Genomic DNA, 17,401 nt, shown 5'->3' with positions numbered 1-17,401 from the left:
GGTATCGTGTTGTTCAGTGCGGTATCGTGTTTCTCAGTGCGGTATCGTGTTGTTCAGTGCAGTATCGTTGTGTTGTTCGTATTGTGTTTAACACTTAGCCTCTAACACTTAGCCTCTAACACTTAGCCTCTAGCATCTAGAAGGTAAATAAATAGGAAGGAAGGACTCACCGGTGACGTCTTCGCCCACGTCCAAGCGTTGTACTTTGTATTTTCATCCTTCTGACAGTGGAAAACATAGCCAACAAACACCGTGGAACCTAAACGAATGAAAGAAAACTATCATTTGGCCACAACCAACATTCACAGATATAACACAATGTGACGTGCGGGGTTGAGGTTAAAGGTTGAGTGAAGGGCCCTCGTTTTAAACTACTTTTTTGAAAAGGATTGGGAACAAGTAAGACGTATTTAATTTATTTAATGGGAAGTAGTAAGAGCTATTGAATTTAATCTATGTATTATATTCTATTGTATTGTATTCTGTTGTATTCTTTTGGATTGTATTCACACTAACCCCACTAAAACTTCAGCCCACAAAAACTCGCCTCTGGCGCCTAGCCTCTGGCACTTAGCCTCTAACACTTAGCCTTTAACACTTAGCCTTTAACACTTAGCCTTTAACACTTAGCCTAGAAGGTGAATAAATAGGGTTAAAGGTTGAGTGAAGGGACCTCGTTTTAAACTACTTTTTTGTAAAGGAGTGGGAACAAGTAAGACGTATTTAATTTATTTAATGGGAAGTAGTAAGACTTATTAAATTTATTTAATCTACTTTTCTTCCCAGGCAAAATTTGATGTGCTGCAATTCCAAATTTCCAAAGTGAATGAAGGAATGAAGTCCTTTAAATTATGATTTTGTATAAATACTAGGCATTAACACAAAATCGACGGCACAAAATGGGCAGACTTTACTTGTTTGAAAAGGACTGGTTACAAGACAGACTTTTTTAATTTATTTAATGGGAAGAAGACTTATTTAGTTTAATTGATCTATTTTTGTTCCCTGGCAAAATTCGATTTGCTGCAATTCCAAATTTCCAAAGTGAATGAAGGAAAGAAGTCGTTTAAATTATGATTTTGTTTAAATACTAGGCATAGACACAAAATCTACGGCACAAAATGGGCAGACTTTACTTGTTTGAAGAGGACTGGTTACAAGACAGACTTTTCTGATTTATTTAATGGGAAGAAGACTTATTTAGTTTATTTAATCTATTTTTGTTCCCTGGCAAAATTGGATTTGCTGAAATTGTATTTTGCCAAATCTTGCCTTGAGACCTGATAGGAAGTATTAAACGCTTAGTTAAATCAATACAAGTTGGTAATAAGAGCGAGTAATGTTGGTTGAACCGATGAATGAAGGTTGAAAGCAATTTAAATTATGACTTTGTATAAATACTAGATATTAACAGAACATCTACTGCGCGAAATGGGCAGAGTTTACTTGTTTGAGAAGGAGTGGCTTATTCAAAACTAAGATTTATTTAATCTGTTTGTTCCCAGGCAAAATTGGATGTGATGCAATTCCAAATTTCACCACATGATGGTGCCCAATTTTGACTTCATAGGACATATTAAACACTTAGCTTGTTATTATGTTCAAGGTAATCAGATTTGTTTATTATTCTAATGGCCTCTTCAAAACTATTCTGGATTACTACTTTGGATCTATTCTACATTACTTGGCAACAACATACTCTGTAACAGATTAGGCAGTATAATCATATCTGTTAACTTGAGAGTGCCCACACTCAATCTACTTATCGTGATGTGTTAAATCAATTACTGTTAGACATTATTTGTCTGATAATCTACCAAATCTTTGAATTGAAGAATTTGTGATTTAATTAATAGCTTGTTGTTATGTTAAGGGTAATCAGACTTGTATATAATTCTAATGGCCTTCTTTTGAAAACTATTCTGAATTACAACTTTGGATCTTATATTACTTTGCAACAATCTACTCCGTGACAGATTAGGCAGTATAATCACATATGTTAACTTCAGTGCCCACACTGTATTTATTTATGGTTATTTGTTAAATCAAGTACTGTTAGACATGAAATAGGAAGTGTTTAACATAAATGTTATGGCTACTCACCATTGTAGCTCGCTCCTGGTCAATGATACGAGCCTCTTCTTGCAGTGGAAAACTTGCAGCCAACAAACACCGTGGAACCTAAAGGAATGAAATTAAACATTAACATTTCGCCTCGACCAATTTTCACACGTACAACGCAACGCGGCTACACTTCTGCTATTACAAACGTAAATCTCCTTAAACACAATGAGTGTTACTTACCGTGTACGCTCTAGACGGTCCAGTTGCAAGCAGAAAATAAAGATATTTCTGTTGATAATCGTCGCTGCTCAGTGGCTCACGGCCATCGCGCCAACAGATTTGAATTTTGGCGGAGGTTCGGGCAATTACGTCATATCCGCGGCATTTGACTGCGACGTAATACCCGCTTATCTGAAACGGCAGTTAAAAGTAGAGTTACATCAAGTTTTCTTGGAACCTAAACGAATGAAAGAAAACTATCATTTGGCCACAACCAACATTCACAGATACAACACAACGTGCGGGGTTGAGGTTAAAGATTGAGTGAAGGGCCCTCGTTTTAAACTACTGTTTTGAAAAGGAGTGGGAACAAGTAAGACGTATTTAATTTATTTAATGGGAAGTAGTAAGACTTATTAAATTTATTTAATCTACTTTTCTTCCCAGGCAAAATTTGATGTGCTGCAATTCCAAATTTCCAAAGTGAATGAAGGAATGAAGTCCTTTAAATTATGATTTTGTATAAATACTAGGCATTAACACAAAATCGACGGCACAAAATGGGCAGACTTTACTTGTTTGAAAAGGACTGGTTACAAGACAGACTTTTTTAATTTATTTAATGGGAAGAAGACTTATTTAGTTTAATTGATCTATTTTTGTTCCCTGCCAAAATTCGATTTGCTGCAATTCCAAATTTCCAAAGTGAATGAAGGAAAGAAGTCGTTTAAATTATGATTTTGTTTAAATACTAGGCATAGACACAAAATCTACGGCACAAAATGGGCAGACTTTACTTGTTTGAAGAGGACTGGTTACAAGACAGACTTTTCTGATTTATTTAATGGGAAGAGGACTTATTTAGTTTATTTAATCTATTTTTGTTCCCTGGCAAAATTGGATTTGCTGAAATTGTATTTTGCCAAATCTCGATTTGAGACCTGATAGGAAGTATTAAACGCTTAGTTAAATCAATACAAGTTGGTAATAAGAGCGAGTAATGTTGGTTGAACCGATGAATGAAGGTTGAAAGCAATTTAAATTATGACTTTGTATAAATACTAGATATTAACAGAACATCTACTGCGCAAAATGGGCAGAGTTTACTTGTTTGAGAAGGAGTGGCTTATTCAAAACTAAGATTTATGTAATCTGTTTGTTCCCAGGCAAAATTGGATGTGATGCAATTCCAAATTTCACCACATGATGGTGCCCAATTTTGACTTCATAGGACATATTAAACACTTAGCTTGTTATTATGTTCAAGGTAATCAGATTTGTTTATCATTCTAATGGCCTCTTCAAAACTATTCTGGATTACTACTTTGGATCTATTCTACATTACTTGGCAACAACATACTCTGTAACAGATTAGGCAGTATAATCACATATGTTAACTTGAGAGTGCCCACACTCAATCTACTTATCGTGATGTGTTAAATCAATTACTGTTAGACATTATTTGTCTGATAATCTACCAAATCTTTGAATTGAAGAATTTGTGATTTAATTAATAGCTTGTTCAGGGTAATCAGACTTGTATATAATTCTAATGGCCTTCTTTTGAAAACTATTCTGAATTACAACTTTGGATCTTATATTACTTTGCAACAATCTACTCCGTGACAGATTAGGCAGTATAATCACATATGTTAACTTCAGTGCCCACACTGTATTTATTTATGGTTATTTGTTAAATCAAGTACTGTTAGACATGAAATAGGAAGTGTTTAACATAAATGTTATGGCTACTCACCATTGTAGCTCGCTCCTGGTCAATGATATGAGCCTCTTCTTGCAGTGGAAAACTTGCAGCCAACAAACACCGTGGAACCTAAAGGAATGAAATTAAACATTAACATTTCGCCCGGACCAACATTCACACGTACAACGCAACGCGGCTACACTTCTGCTATTACAAACGTAAATCTCCTTAAACACAACGAGTGTTACTTACCGTGTACGCTCTAGGCAAAATTGGATGTGATGCAATTCCAAATCTATCTGAAACGGCAGTTAAAAGTAGAGTTACATCAAGTTTTCTTTTTTAATCAACACAATCATTTACAACCGTTGACCAGAAAGAATCGTCGAAATTCGACGTCCCCCACAAACGCCACGCTCACTCGCTTTTCAGGGCAACAAAAGTACTTCTTTTTAAAAACGATGAGTTGTACTTACCGTGTACGCTCTGGACGGTCCAGTTGCAAGCAGAAAATAAAAATATTTCTCTTGTTAGTCGTATGTTACCATCCGCTGTGTCTTTGTCAACATCGCCGCCATTTTCCTACTTCCTGCTGCGAGCCACGCCCACGGATTTAAATTTGGGCGGAAGCTCTTTCCATTGGCGTCGTTTTCGCGTATAGCAAATCCGATTGGTTGGGAAGGGGGCACGGTTATGCAGCCGAGGAGTCCTGTGATCGGTGGGATGTAAAGTAGGCGTCGACGTCACGTCCGCGTCACGTGACCACGACGTGGCAGACGTCAAATAGCAACCGCTGTTTTGTTTAGTAGACTTACAGTTGTTATGCATTGACATAATGGCGCACACACCAAATAGATTTAAATAAATTAAATAATTCTTCTGCCCACTCTCTTTTAAACAAGTTAACTCTCCCCGCGGATTTGAATTCCGGCGAAAGTTACGCCCATCGACGTCACGTATGTCACGTGACCACGACGTGGCAGATGTCATATAGCAACCGCTGTTTTGTTTAGTAGATTTACAGTTGTTATGCATTGGCATAATGGTGTGCACTCAAAATAGATTTAAATAAATTAAATATTTCTTCTGCCTACTCCCTTTTAAACAAGTTAACTCTGCCCACGTCCATTGACGTCTTGTCTGCGTCACGTGACCACGACGTAGCGACGTCATATAGTAACCGCTGTTTTGACCAGTAGACTTAGTTATTATGCGTTGACATAATGGCGCACTGGTTAGCATGGCCACCTCTTAAGCATGATGATGCGGGTTCGACGCCTGATCAATGTTAGCATGGAGTGAGCTGAAGTGCATGGCGCTGAAGATTTGAATCTTTGAAATGCGCTGAGGTCTGACATATCAGGCAGAATGGTTTGCCATCACGTTCAACAAAAAATAGAAACTTTCCCACTCTGATTAAAACGTCCTGTGTTCATCTACGTATTTTCGTTTTGCTGTGCATCTTTTCCCTGCCATTTCGAGAGCCCAATTGACACTCATAGTTTAAAGAAATGTGTTTGCCCATCCTACTTTGTGGAATTTCACCACATGCGCTTTTGACCAAAATACCAAATTGAACTCAAGTGAAGCCAACACGCACAACCCCCCCCCCCCCCCCCCCCACACACACACACACACACACACACAAATGTTGATATGAACATAAAAGAGCCGCATGCGGTTCGGGAGTTGCGGCTTGGCCAAACCTGTACTATACAACTTTATTTGTATAAAATTTTCACAACAGCTGTCACACAAACAAAGCGGGAAAAACCGAAGACGTGCGTGTTCCGCCCACGCTGGATTTATTTGCACCTTTGAAAAGACACCGTATTGCCGCAGATGTGGCAAAGAGTACTTTTGGGCATCTGAGACGGAAGGATGTCCAAAGCATCACGTCACCTGCTCTGGTAGGCATGGTGGTGGGACGTTGAGGTCAACCGCTTTGGGGTTGGCTGACTCTTTGATCGCAGGATGCCACACACTTGAAGACAGAAGCAGAAAAGCAGAGCTAAATGCAAAATGTACTCACCGGTGACTCCAATTTTTTTCCCCCCTGAAGAAACAGCTGGACGGGTGGCCCCGGCTGGCCAGTGGGACTCTTGTTATTCTGACCCTTTTTAGTGCGCGTTTGGGGCAACAACCGTTTTTTGTGGCGCTCTCTTCTGGTTCAAAAGTGCCCTGCATGTGAATTTGCTTTTCCTGCCTTCTGATTGGATGAGCGCCGGTGTGACGCGGTGCCTCTGTCACCGTGGCGGGGGGTATACGTTGGCATCGGAGCGTCTGCCAACGTCTGAGACCGGCTGGCAGTGTATCGGAGGTGTCGAGTGCGGTGCCGCTGGAGCTCACTCACCAGCTGGTGTTAGGGCCACAGAATGAAGGCCAAGGAGAAGAATAGAAAGAGAAACAGAAACTTCTCCTCCAATTGTTTGATTTGTCTCTTCTGAGCTTCGATGAATTCTTTCAGCTCTTTGTTCCTCTAGGACGGACAAATGGAAAGTGGCATTCAAAAGCCAGTAAGCGTGCAAGTAAGTGCCGGGCTGGCTTTGGGCCCTTACCTGTTGCGCGCTGTGCAGCAGATCCATTCTCTCTTGGAGGATGCAAGCGTCGCGCTCCCTCAACTCGCACATCAGGGCTCGCTTCCATTGGTCCACGGCGCTCCTAAGCTCTTCTCTCTGATCCGCCGTCAGCACGTCATTCACGCCAGCGTGGCTGGCTTTTTCGCCGTCCGTGGCGGGGCAGTCCCGCTGCGGTAGCGCCTCGTACAACATGGCCTCCAGCTCCAGGATCCTCTGGGCCGCAATCCTCGTCCATCAGTGGTCCGGCGGGAGATTTGAGGGCGGCTTACCTTATGAGCCTGGTCCATGGAACACTTCCTGAAGTCCAACTCTTCATCCAGGTAGCCCTTCTGCTTGCAGAACATATCCTAGCACAGCTCAAGGTCAGAATTGTTGGGGCACATTGCCGGAGTTCCCCTTGGCTGATGTCGCGTGTCTGTCTACCTTCTCACTTTCAATGTCCAACATCTTCTGTTGAAGTGCTGACTTGGTCACTTTGATGTATTCTAACCACTGAGGAAAGGCTGCTGTCACATAAGCAGAATGCGAGAGCGTGCGTGGACGTGCGCGTTACCTTCTCGGCTAGGGTGAGAAGGGTCCTGGCGTGAATCACGACCACCTGCTCCTCGTTGGTGAGATTCTGCAAGAGCCCAAAGGCACAGCGTCAACAAGCTTCTTTCAGCGCAAAGCCTTCCAAAAGTCACATTTGAGCCGCCGAGTCTCGTGGAGTGCGAACATAAGGAGTTCGACATACACTTACGGCGTTATAGCCCAGGATGTCCAGCTTCTTCATCAGATCACTGATGACGATGTCCGGGGGAAAGGCGCAAGGAGCAATGTAAGGTGTTCTGGGACCTCGGGTTAAGGTTAGGGTTGCGAGGGACGCCTTACGTACGCTCACGCCCTCGGCCTCGCAGTAGATCTGCAAAGGGCTGAGGCCGTCTGGGAAACGGACTTGCAGAAACTTCAAGACGGGGGAGCGCCACTCCCTCTCCTGAAAGGCAGAGGCATGCATCCATCCGTCCGTCCGTCCGTCCGTCCGTCCGTCACATCTCTGGCCTCAACACGCTTGTGCGAGTCTTCCCACCTCCAGCTCCAGGATGCGGAACTCAAGCAGTTCGTTTTGGTCTCGGATATCCTGGATGTGCTCTTTCAGACGCGCTTCTTCCGCCTCCATCCGCCTGACCTGAAAAGACAGTCAGACCTCATCTGCGGGGCTTCCCGACAGGTGTGACGCCAAGCGACTCCGCCCAGCGCCTTTCTTTCCGTCACCTTTTCGGCCAACTGCTGATTGCTCTGACGCAGCAGCTGCTTCTCCTCCACCCACTTGACATTCTAGAAGAGACAAACGCGTGGACAGCTTTGGAATGTTGTGTCATTTTCATCCACAAATTCTTTGGTTGACTGGAAAATGACATTTGCTTTTCTCCGCATTTTCCCAGCCACGTTCGGGGGGGGGGGGGGGGGGGGTTGGTCCAGTAATGCCAGACGGATGAGTGACTGAAGAATGTAGCTATTTTGTCTGAGAAAAAGGTGTGCTCATTGATGAGCTTACCTGTCCTTGTTGCTTCAGCGCTGACTCCAGATCTGCTACTCTGCTTTGATAGTGACCCATTTCTACCATCAGCTTTTCTCTGGTCTGAAAGGAGGAGGAGGGAGGCTCCTCCTCCTCCTTTCAGACCAGAGAACACCCGAGGCTGGGTGAGAACGGGGAGGCTGCGACCCGGCCGGGGGTTGCGGGAAGGGGCGCCACCTTGATCTCCTTCTCGGCGTCGTAGTCCCCTTTCGCTGGTCTGGGCTAGCAGAGCGTAGGCTCGTTGCAGCGCTTGATATTCTTGCGTCAGCTGGCGGTAGCGAAGCTCCGCCTCTTCATGCACACACCAATGCAACACAGCACTAGTACCAGAATCAGTCAGACCGGCGACAAAGCACCCGCGACGCAAAGACGAGTCCGATTCCAGGCTGAAGAGGAATGTTTGGTGCCAATACGCTGGCAGAAATGGCGGGCTACCTCTTCGGGTTCCGTGTCGGGGGTTCTGTCGGTGTGAAAAGACAAGGACGATCCGTACGAGTCCACCAACACGTCTTCGTCGTAGCCGTAAAATGTTTCGATGACCTGCGGGCGCGGAAGCAAACATCTCTCTGAACAAACTGAAGCGACACCTCACGATGAATCGACGAGAGGAACGATAGCGAGAAAAAGGCCATTTCATCTTGCGCAACACCAAGCAGCCGCAAACAAACAGACTCACCTTGCAGGACCTCACGCTTTGTTCCTCCTCAGAGATTCTCGACGTCGGTATCGTAGCAGCAAATCTCTCTCCTGTCGACACAAATAATCCGCCTTTGAGATTCTTTGGATGCAAAGGGAACGAACGGCTCCGGCGCAGAAACAAACGCGACTCACAATGACATTTCTGACATGAGCTCCTGTCTCCAGAGCCTGAAAAACACGTCACCGGCGATGATTGGAGGGACGCTCGTCTTTTCCAAAAGTGACAACTACAGGGTGTGTCAGGGTTTTCCAGATTATCTTTATCGTATCATTGTGTTGCTTTGACTTTGACTGCGACCTGTAATAAATAATATTATTTATCCCTTATTTATCCCTATCGCTTATCCCTTCCTACACAAAGTCGTAAAACACCCCTTGCTATGTTTTGACTAGAGGTCAAGGGCTTCCTCTATTCAATCCACTCTTACACCCACCCTGTTTCTCTTAATTAAAATGCTCGTGCAGGAGCCGAGAGTCAGACTTCATTCGTACAACGGATGGACTCTCCACCTGCAGGTGTCCAAAAGAACTTACTTGTCTCCCGTGTGGTTCTTGCAAAATAAGTTGGAGCGAGCGCAACTCTAACAGGGTGCATTTTGCCACTAGCTGCCTACGGACAATGACGTCGCGCTCGCGGCTCATGGTTGACGGGCTGAGCAGCCGGGCAAGTCCGTCGTTTTCAGCGCACAGCGAGTGGCAAAGGCGCTGACAAAACGGGAGCTTTGAGCTGCTGAAAACGGCAAAACAAGTCTAAAGCGTGTTCAAACGCGTGCGCACAATGCTCCTGCTTGAAAGGTCGGAATTTAAGGGGCCAATTTTTTGGATGGCGGCCGCCGGCCAAGCTTTGGACGGAAAAGGTTTCCTGGCGACAGCGAGCGAGCGCGGCGCTGCCGTACGTGCACCGAGTCGCCTGCCTGAAGACCTTGGACAAGTCGTCGATGATGTGCCGCTGCTCCACAACTTGAAGGAACTCCATTTCACCGTCCTGCTGGCCGCAACCGCGGTCCAGGTCATTGAGCGAACTAGGCCTTCTCTGTGGAACACAAATGCAGTGGACTCTGTTGGCACGCCGCCGTTGTCCGCGTCGACTTACCAAGCTTGCCATCTCCTCGTTCTCCTGGGTGACAAAGCGCACTTTGTTTTCAAGGCGACACAGCACCAGCGAGAGTTCTTCATTCTTCCTGCTCAGGCGTTTGTTTTTGTACAGGAGTGGCAGAAACTGGCTTTCTGTTTCTCTCAGTCGCTTTAGCTGCAAGCATGAAGTGCGGGATGTGAAAGACGCACAACACGCGGGCCAGAACGTATCCATTCCTTTTGCATCGGTTTGAACGGAATCGTGGCTTTGGCTCCCAATAAAAGACATCTACCAGGCAACCGACTCGCCGCGCCGCTCAACTAATAAGCAAGCGCAATGGGTGCCTCGCTGGATGGCGCGCATCAAACGTAGCGCAAACCTTCAAGCGTGCCGTCAATAAATTACCAGTTCATTGCGCTCTTCAGAAAGCAGGGCGTTTCGATCCTCCAGTTTCCTGATGACTGCGCTGAGCTCAGCGATTTTCAGATGAAACCGTCGCGTGTCCCGATCCTCCTGAGACTGAAAACGCCCCGCAACACACACACACAAGCACTCGTTCAAAGTTCAAAACTGTTTTTGTGCTACCTTCCTCCAGCAACGAACTAAGTCATGCGTACTGCAAGTGTGTGATGAGGTGGCTTACGCAATGAAGAGGATTGCTAGTAGCGGCGTTGACCCCACTTCCAGGGTAGTTTAGGCCCGCCCTTTGGGAATCCCTCAGGGCAGCGATCTGCTGCTCGGCAGTCTGCAGCTGAAGGCGGTGGACGTGGCCGGCCCCAGGGCTTCATCCAAAACACTAACCGCTCTGTCTTTCAGCTTGATCTCATCCGTCTGGATGTACAAACGGGGAGCGCTCAGGCAGGCGGGCAAACTCATTTGCCAGAATTGTGACAAAAACAAAGAGAGCAACCGGCCAATTTTTTTCTGGAATCGACTAGAACACCTTTGCTGTGACAAAAGCGAAGCGAGCAACCGGACATTTTCTTCTTGTGAAATAGAATAGAATAGAATGCCTTAGGTGTCATTGCACTGCAGGTATACAACGAAATTGGGAACATAGCCACGCACCGCGCATCTGATCAGTCCTACCAGTCGGCGGATCTCCCTCTCGCAGTCTCTCTTGGTTCGGCTCAGCTCCTCCCGATGCTGGTGATGAGCCGATCGGAGCTCGGCCGCTCGGGACTGCCAGGCCTGCTGGGCCGCTGCCAGGGCTTCTTCCGCGCTCCTGGTGGAGGCGACACCGCTCGGTCTCCCGACACCGCCGCGTCTCCTCCACCTCCGCCAGCAAAGCGCCCCCCCTCCTCACCTGAGCAGACATTGCGCCACACCGGGCCGTTGAGACCGCAACGGAGCGCCGCGACGCTTACTGGGGACAAGCTACACAATACGGTAGCGGCCGCATCGAAGCCCGACGTGGCGTGCGGATAGTCAGACACGGATAGAGCGGATCACCTTGTCCATGGAGCCGTCCCTCAGGCTGAGGACCAAGGCATTCAGTCGCTGGATCTCTCCATCTTTGATTTTGATCACTCTCATCAGCTCCATTTCATGCTGCCGCAGTAATGTCTCCCTGGTAATGGCTAACTCTTTCTGCTTCTCCTCATGGAGTTTGCTTTTGAGTTCCGTCATGGCGGCGGTGGCACGGTGGTGCTCCGCCCGCAGGTCCTGACTTCTCTCTCTCTCCAGACAGCTGACCTGACATGACTTAGACTTAGACAAACTTTATTGTCATCTTGTCTGCACATGGTGCATACAAAACGAAATTCCGTTGCATACGTCTTACAACAAAGTAGTGATATTGCAGTTGAATAGAAGTAACATATCCTATGAAAATATATATATATACATATATACTATATATATATATATATATATATATATATATTAAAAATAAGTATAAAGTGCAGCAGTGATAATTATGCAATAGTGCAAGTAGGCAAAACAGTATTCAAGAGTGTGCAGAGGAATGCTAAACCATGTATTAAACTTCTATTTAAAGGGTTTATACAAGTTCAGTAAAGTTGGTAGTGCGAGATAGTGCAAGATAGAGGTCCGTAGTGTCATAAAGTACAGTTCTGTGAATGTGTGATGCAGAGTTCAGTTTAGAGCTCAACAGTTCTAGTGTTCAACAGTCTGATGACAGCAGGGAAAAAGCTGTTGCAGAACCTGGTGGACCTGCAGCGGATGCTGCAAACCTCTTCCCAGAGGGCAGCAGGGAGAACAGTCCATGGTGGGGGTGTGATGGGTCATTGATGATGTTACGGGCACGGGACATGCAGCGCTGAGATGAAATGTCCTGAATGGAGGGAAGAGGAGCCCCTATGATCCTCTCTGCTGTCCTCACCACTCTCCTCACGTTCTTCCAATCGGAGGCGGTGCAGCCTCCACACCACACAGAGAGACAGCTTGTCAGAATGCTCTCTATGGTGCTCCTGTAGAACGTCCTCATGATGGGTGGGGGCAGGTGGGCTCTCCTCATCCTCCGCAGGAAGTACAAGCGCTTCTGTGCCCTCTTGACCAGTGCCGTAGTGTTCATAGTCCAGGTGAGGTCTTCTGTGATGTGGACCCCCAGGAATTTGGTGGTGCTGACCACCTCCACAGCTGAGCTGTTGATGATCAGTGGAGCGTGGTGAGGCTGTTTTTTCCTGAAGTCGACGATGATCTCCTTCATCTTCTCCTCATTCAGGATCAGGCTGTTTTCTCTGCACCAGCCCACCAGCTGCTCCACCTCCTCTCTGTAGTCCAGGTCGTTGTTGTCTCTGATGAGCCCCACCACCGTTGTGTCGTCTGCTGACTTCACGATGTGATTGGTGGTGAACCTGAGGACGCAGTCGTGTGTCATCAGGGTGCACAGCAGGGGGCTCAGGACGCAGCCCTGAAGGGAGCCTGTGCTGAGGGTGATGACATCAGAGGTGTTCTGTCCGACCCGGACTGACTGAGGTCTGTTGGTGAGGAAGTCTAGCAGCCAGTTGCGAAGGGGGGTGTTGAAGCCCAGGTGTTCCAATTTTCCTACCAGATGCTGTGGGATGATGGTGTTAAACGCTGAGCTGAAGTCCAGGAACAGCCTCCGCACATGGGTGTTCTTCTCCTCCAGGTGAGCCAGGCTCAGGTGAAGAACGGAGGAGATGGCGTCCTGAGTGGAGCGGTTTTGCCGGTCGGCAAACTGGAACGGGTCAAATAATAGGGGGAGTCTGGAAACGATGTGACCTTTAAGCAGCCTTTCGAAGCACTTCATCATAACCGGAGTCAGTGCAACAAGCCGGTAATCATTAAATGAGGTGATTTGAGGTTTCTTCGGCACCGGAATGATGGAGGCAGTCTTAAAGCACGCCGGCACTGTGGCTTGGCCCAGCGAGGTGTTAAAAATGTCTGTGATGACCCCAGCCAGATGACTTGCACATTCCCTGAACACACGCCCAGGAATGTTGTCGGGGCCAGGGGCCTTACAGGGGTTGACTCTCCTCAGGGTCTTCAACACATCGGCGGAGTCAAGGCAGAGTACCTCCTCTTCCTGATGGGGGACAGTTTTAACTGCTGGAGTGCCGTTTAGTGCCTCGAACCTCCCAAAGAAGTTATTTAGACCATTTAGAAAGTCAGCATCAACTACACCCACCGGGGGGGGGGAGGGTGAGTTGTAGTCTGTAATCGCCCGTATGCCTTGCCACATACTCCTGATGTTTTTGACGTCGTGGAAACGATCCTGAAATTTTCGACTGCGGTCTCGCTTCGCTATCCTGATGGCACGGTTCAAGTTGGCTCTCGCTGTCCTCAGTGTCTCCTTGTCGCCAGACTTGAAGGCAGAGTTCCGCGCTCGTAGCGTTTGACGTACCTCCTCAGTCATCCAGGGTCGTTGGTTGCCCCGGGTGATGATATTCTTAGTGGTGCTGACGTCCTCGGTGCATTTGTTGATGTAGGCTGACACAGTCATGGCACACGCATGTCTAATCTACATCGGGAAAACTGGGAGGGAGGGAGGCAGGCAGGGAGGCAGGCAGGGAGGCAGGCAGGGAGGCAGGCAGTGTCTGTCTGTTGAGGTTTTCACCTTGTTCTTCTCCTGCTGAAGTTCTAACTGGACGTCCATCAGTTTGGTTCTCAGCTCGTCATTGGCGGCCTGAAGGGCGTCCGTTCGCTCCGCCTTGGCCCGCCCTGCCGGAGCTCGTTTGGACATCTCTTACTCGAGTCTCGCCCGGTCGTCAGTCAGAGATCACAACATTTGTACCTGGAGAGCACAAACGCAGCGCTGTTTTCCACTGGCTTCGAACTCAACTTCAATCGGTACCGTAACTTACAACATCATAAACATAGAACTAGCTTGACTTATTCATTGAATAAATGCATTTGGTTCTTCAAAACTGCATCACGCAACATAGCGTGACCGAGACGGCCGTTATCCACCTGCGTGAAGTTATTTGGTGAAATGAATGAGATGTTTAAGACACCATCGTTCTGTCTCTATGTAGATGAAGGTAAATAATCGATTGCTGAAGGTCCAAAGGTGTTGTGATAAACAAATAAACATATTAGTGATTAGTGACATATTTGTGATAAACATATTAGGCAGGATAATCACATATGTTAACGTGACTGCCCACACTGTATTTATTTATGGTTATTTGTTAAATCGAGTACTGTTAGACATGAAATAGGAAGTGTTTAACATAAATGGAAGACGAAAGGGGTACTCACCATTGTAGCTCCTGCTGGTCAATGATACGAGCCTCTTCTTGCAGTGGAAAACATACAGCCAACAAACACCGTGGAACCTAAAGGAATGAAATTAAACATTAACATTTAGCCTCAACCAACATTCACAGATACAACGCAACGCAAACTACACAAACGTAAATCTTTTTAAACACAATGAGTTGTACTTACCGTGTACGCTCTAGACGGTCCACTTGCAAGCGGAAAATAAAGATATTTCTGTTGATAATCGTCGTGTTTGTATCCGGTGTCTCGCTCAAGGCCATTGCGCCCACAGATTTGAATTTTGGCGAGAGTTCAGCCTATTGACGTCATTTCCGCGGTGTAATACCCGCATATCTGAAACGGCAAAGTTAAGAGTAGAGTTAAATAAAGTTTTTAGTCAACGCAATAATTTACAACCGTTGACCAGTCGAAATAATCGTCGAAATTTGGCGTCTGTGGCTGGAAGCAGACGCCGAGTTCGACATTCCTCCCAAACGCCACACTCCCTTGCTTTTCAGGGCTAAAAAAAAACAGTTGTAATTACCTTGTACGCTCTAGACGGTCAAGTTGCAAGCTGAAAACAAAAATATTTGCCTTGTTAGTCATCGTGTTACTAACAGCTGTGTCTTGTTTGCCAGAACTGCCGCTTTCCTACTTCCTGTTGCAAGCCACGCCCACGGATTATAATTTTGCCGTGAGTTCCGCCTATTGACGTCATGTCCGCGTCACATGACTGCGACGTAATATTATCTAAAACTGTTTGTGCGGTATTGTGTTGTTCTGTGCGGTATTGTGTTATTCTGTGCGGCGTCGTGTTGTTCTGTGCGGCGTCGTGTTGTTCAGTGCGACGTCGTGTTGTTCAGTGCGGCATGGTGTTGTTCAGTGCGGCATGGTGTTGTTCAGTGCGGCATGGTGTTGTTCAGTGCGGCATAATGTTGTTCAGTGCGGCATAATGTTGTTCAGTGCGGCATGGTGTTGTTCAGTGCGGCATGGTGTTGTTCAGTGCGGCATGGTGTTGTTCAGTGCGGCATAATGTTGTTCAGTGCGCCATAATGTTGTTCAGTGCGGCATGGTGTTGTTCAGTGCGGGATGGTGTTGTTCAGTGCAGGATGGTGTTGTTCAGTGCGGCATGGTGTTGTTCAATGCGGCATGGTGTTGTTCAGTGCGGGATGGTGTTGTTCAGTGCGGCATGGTGTTGTTCAGTGCGGCATAATGTTGTTCAGTGCGGCATGGTGTTGTTCAGTGCGGCATGGTGTTGTTCAGTGCGGCATGGTGTTGTTCAGTGCGGAATGGTGTTGTTCAGTGCGGCATGGTGTTGTTCAGTCCGGGATGGTGTTGTTCAATGCGGGATCGTGTTGTTCAGTGCGGGGTGGTGTTGTTCAGTGCGGGATGGTGTTGTTCAGTGCGGCATGGTGTTGTTCAATGCGGCATGGTGTTGTTCAGTGCGGGATGGTGTTGTTCATTGCGGCATGGTGTTGTTCAGTGCGGCATGGTGTTGTTCAGTGCGGCATGGTGTTGTTCAGTGCGGCATGGTGTTGTTCAGTGCGGCATAATGTTGTTCAGTGCGGCATGGTGTTGTTCAGTGTGGAAAGGTGTTGTTCAGTGCAGGATGGTGTTGTTCAGTGCGGCATGGTGTTGTTCAATGCAGGATCGTGTTGTTCAGTGCAGCATAATGTTGTTCAGTGCAGCATGGTGTTGTTCAGTGCGGCATGGTGTTGTTCAATGCGGCATGGTGTTGTTCACTGCGGGATGGTGTTGTTCAATGCGGGATCGTGTTGTTCAGTGCGGCATAATGTTGTTCAGTGCAGCATGGTGTTGTTCAGTGCGGCATGGTGTTGTTCAGTGCGACATAATGTTGTTTAGTGCGGCATAATGTTGTTCAGTGCGGCATAATGTTGTTCAGTGCGGCATGGTGTTGTTCAGTGCGGCATGGTGTTGTTCAGTGCGGCATGGTGTTGTTCAGTGCAGGATGGTGTTGTTCAGTGCGGCATGGTGTTGTTCAATGCGGCATGGTGTTGTTCAGTGCGGGATGGTGTTGTTCAGTGCAGGATGGTGTTGTTCAGTGCGGCATGGTGTTGTTCAGTGCGGAATGGTGTTGTTCAGTGCGGCATGGTGTTGTTCAGTGCGGCATGGTGTTGTTCAGTGCAGGATGGTGTTGTTCAATGCGGGATCGTGTTGTTCAGTGCGGCATGGTGTTGTTCAGTGCGGCATGGTGTTGTTCAGTGCGGCATAATGTTGTTCAGTGCGGCATGGTGTTGTTCAGTGCGGCATGGTGTTGTTCAGTGCGGCATGGTGTTGTTCAGTGCGGCATGGTGTTGTTCAGTGCGGCATAATGTTGTCCAGTGCGCCATAATGTTGTTCAGTGCGGCATGGTGTTGTTTAGTGCGGGATGGTGTTGTTCAGTGCAGGATGGTGTTGTTCAGTGCGGCATGGTGTTGTTCAATGCGGCATGGTGTTGTTCAGTGCGGGATGGTGTTGTTCAGTGCGGCATGGTGTTGTTCAGTGCGGCATAATGTTGTTCAGTGCGGCATGGTGTTGTTCAGTGCAGCATGGTGTTGTTCAGTGCGGCATGGTGTTGTTCAGTGCGGCATGGTGTTGTTCAGTGCGGAATGGTGTTGTTCAGTGCGGCATGGTGTTGTTCAGTGCGGGATGGTGTTGTTCAATGCGGGATCGTGTTGTTCAGTGCGGGGTGGTGTTGTTCAGTGCAGGATGGTGTTGTTCAGTGCAGGATGGTGTTGTTCAGTGCGGCATGGTGTTGTTCAATGCAGGATCGTGTTGTTCAGTGCAGCATAATGTTGTTCAGTGCAGCATGGTGT

At 47.0% G+C, this 17,401-nt stretch overlaps 1 long non-coding RNA gene across 1 annotated transcript; it reads right to left on the bottom strand.

The window, feature by feature from the left end:
• Positions 1-8,289: 8,289 nt before the first annotated feature.
• Positions 8,290-9,243, bottom strand: LOC148378591 (uncharacterized). The gene is made up of 3 exons (XR_015855770.1): positions 8,799-9,243; positions 8,558-8,662; positions 8,290-8,413 (listed from the first exon to the last, which is right to left on the bottom strand). It is a non-coding gene; the product is annotated as an uncharacterized LOC148378591 (long non-coding RNA).
• Between the last annotated feature and the right edge of the window lie 8,158 nt (positions 9,244-17,401).

The sequence above is a fragment of the Syngnathus floridae genome, unplaced genomic scaffold (genome assembly GCF_059516105.1).
Source record: "Syngnathus floridae isolate MCC-2025c unplaced genomic scaffold, RoL_Sflo_1.0 HiC_scaffold_34, whole genome shotgun sequence".
NCBI lineage: Eukaryota > Metazoa > Chordata > Actinopteri > Syngnathiformes > Syngnathidae > Syngnathus > Syngnathus floridae.
The sequence above is the reverse complement of the archived record's forward strand: the minus strand, read 5'-3'. Positions and strand labels throughout refer to the sequence as shown.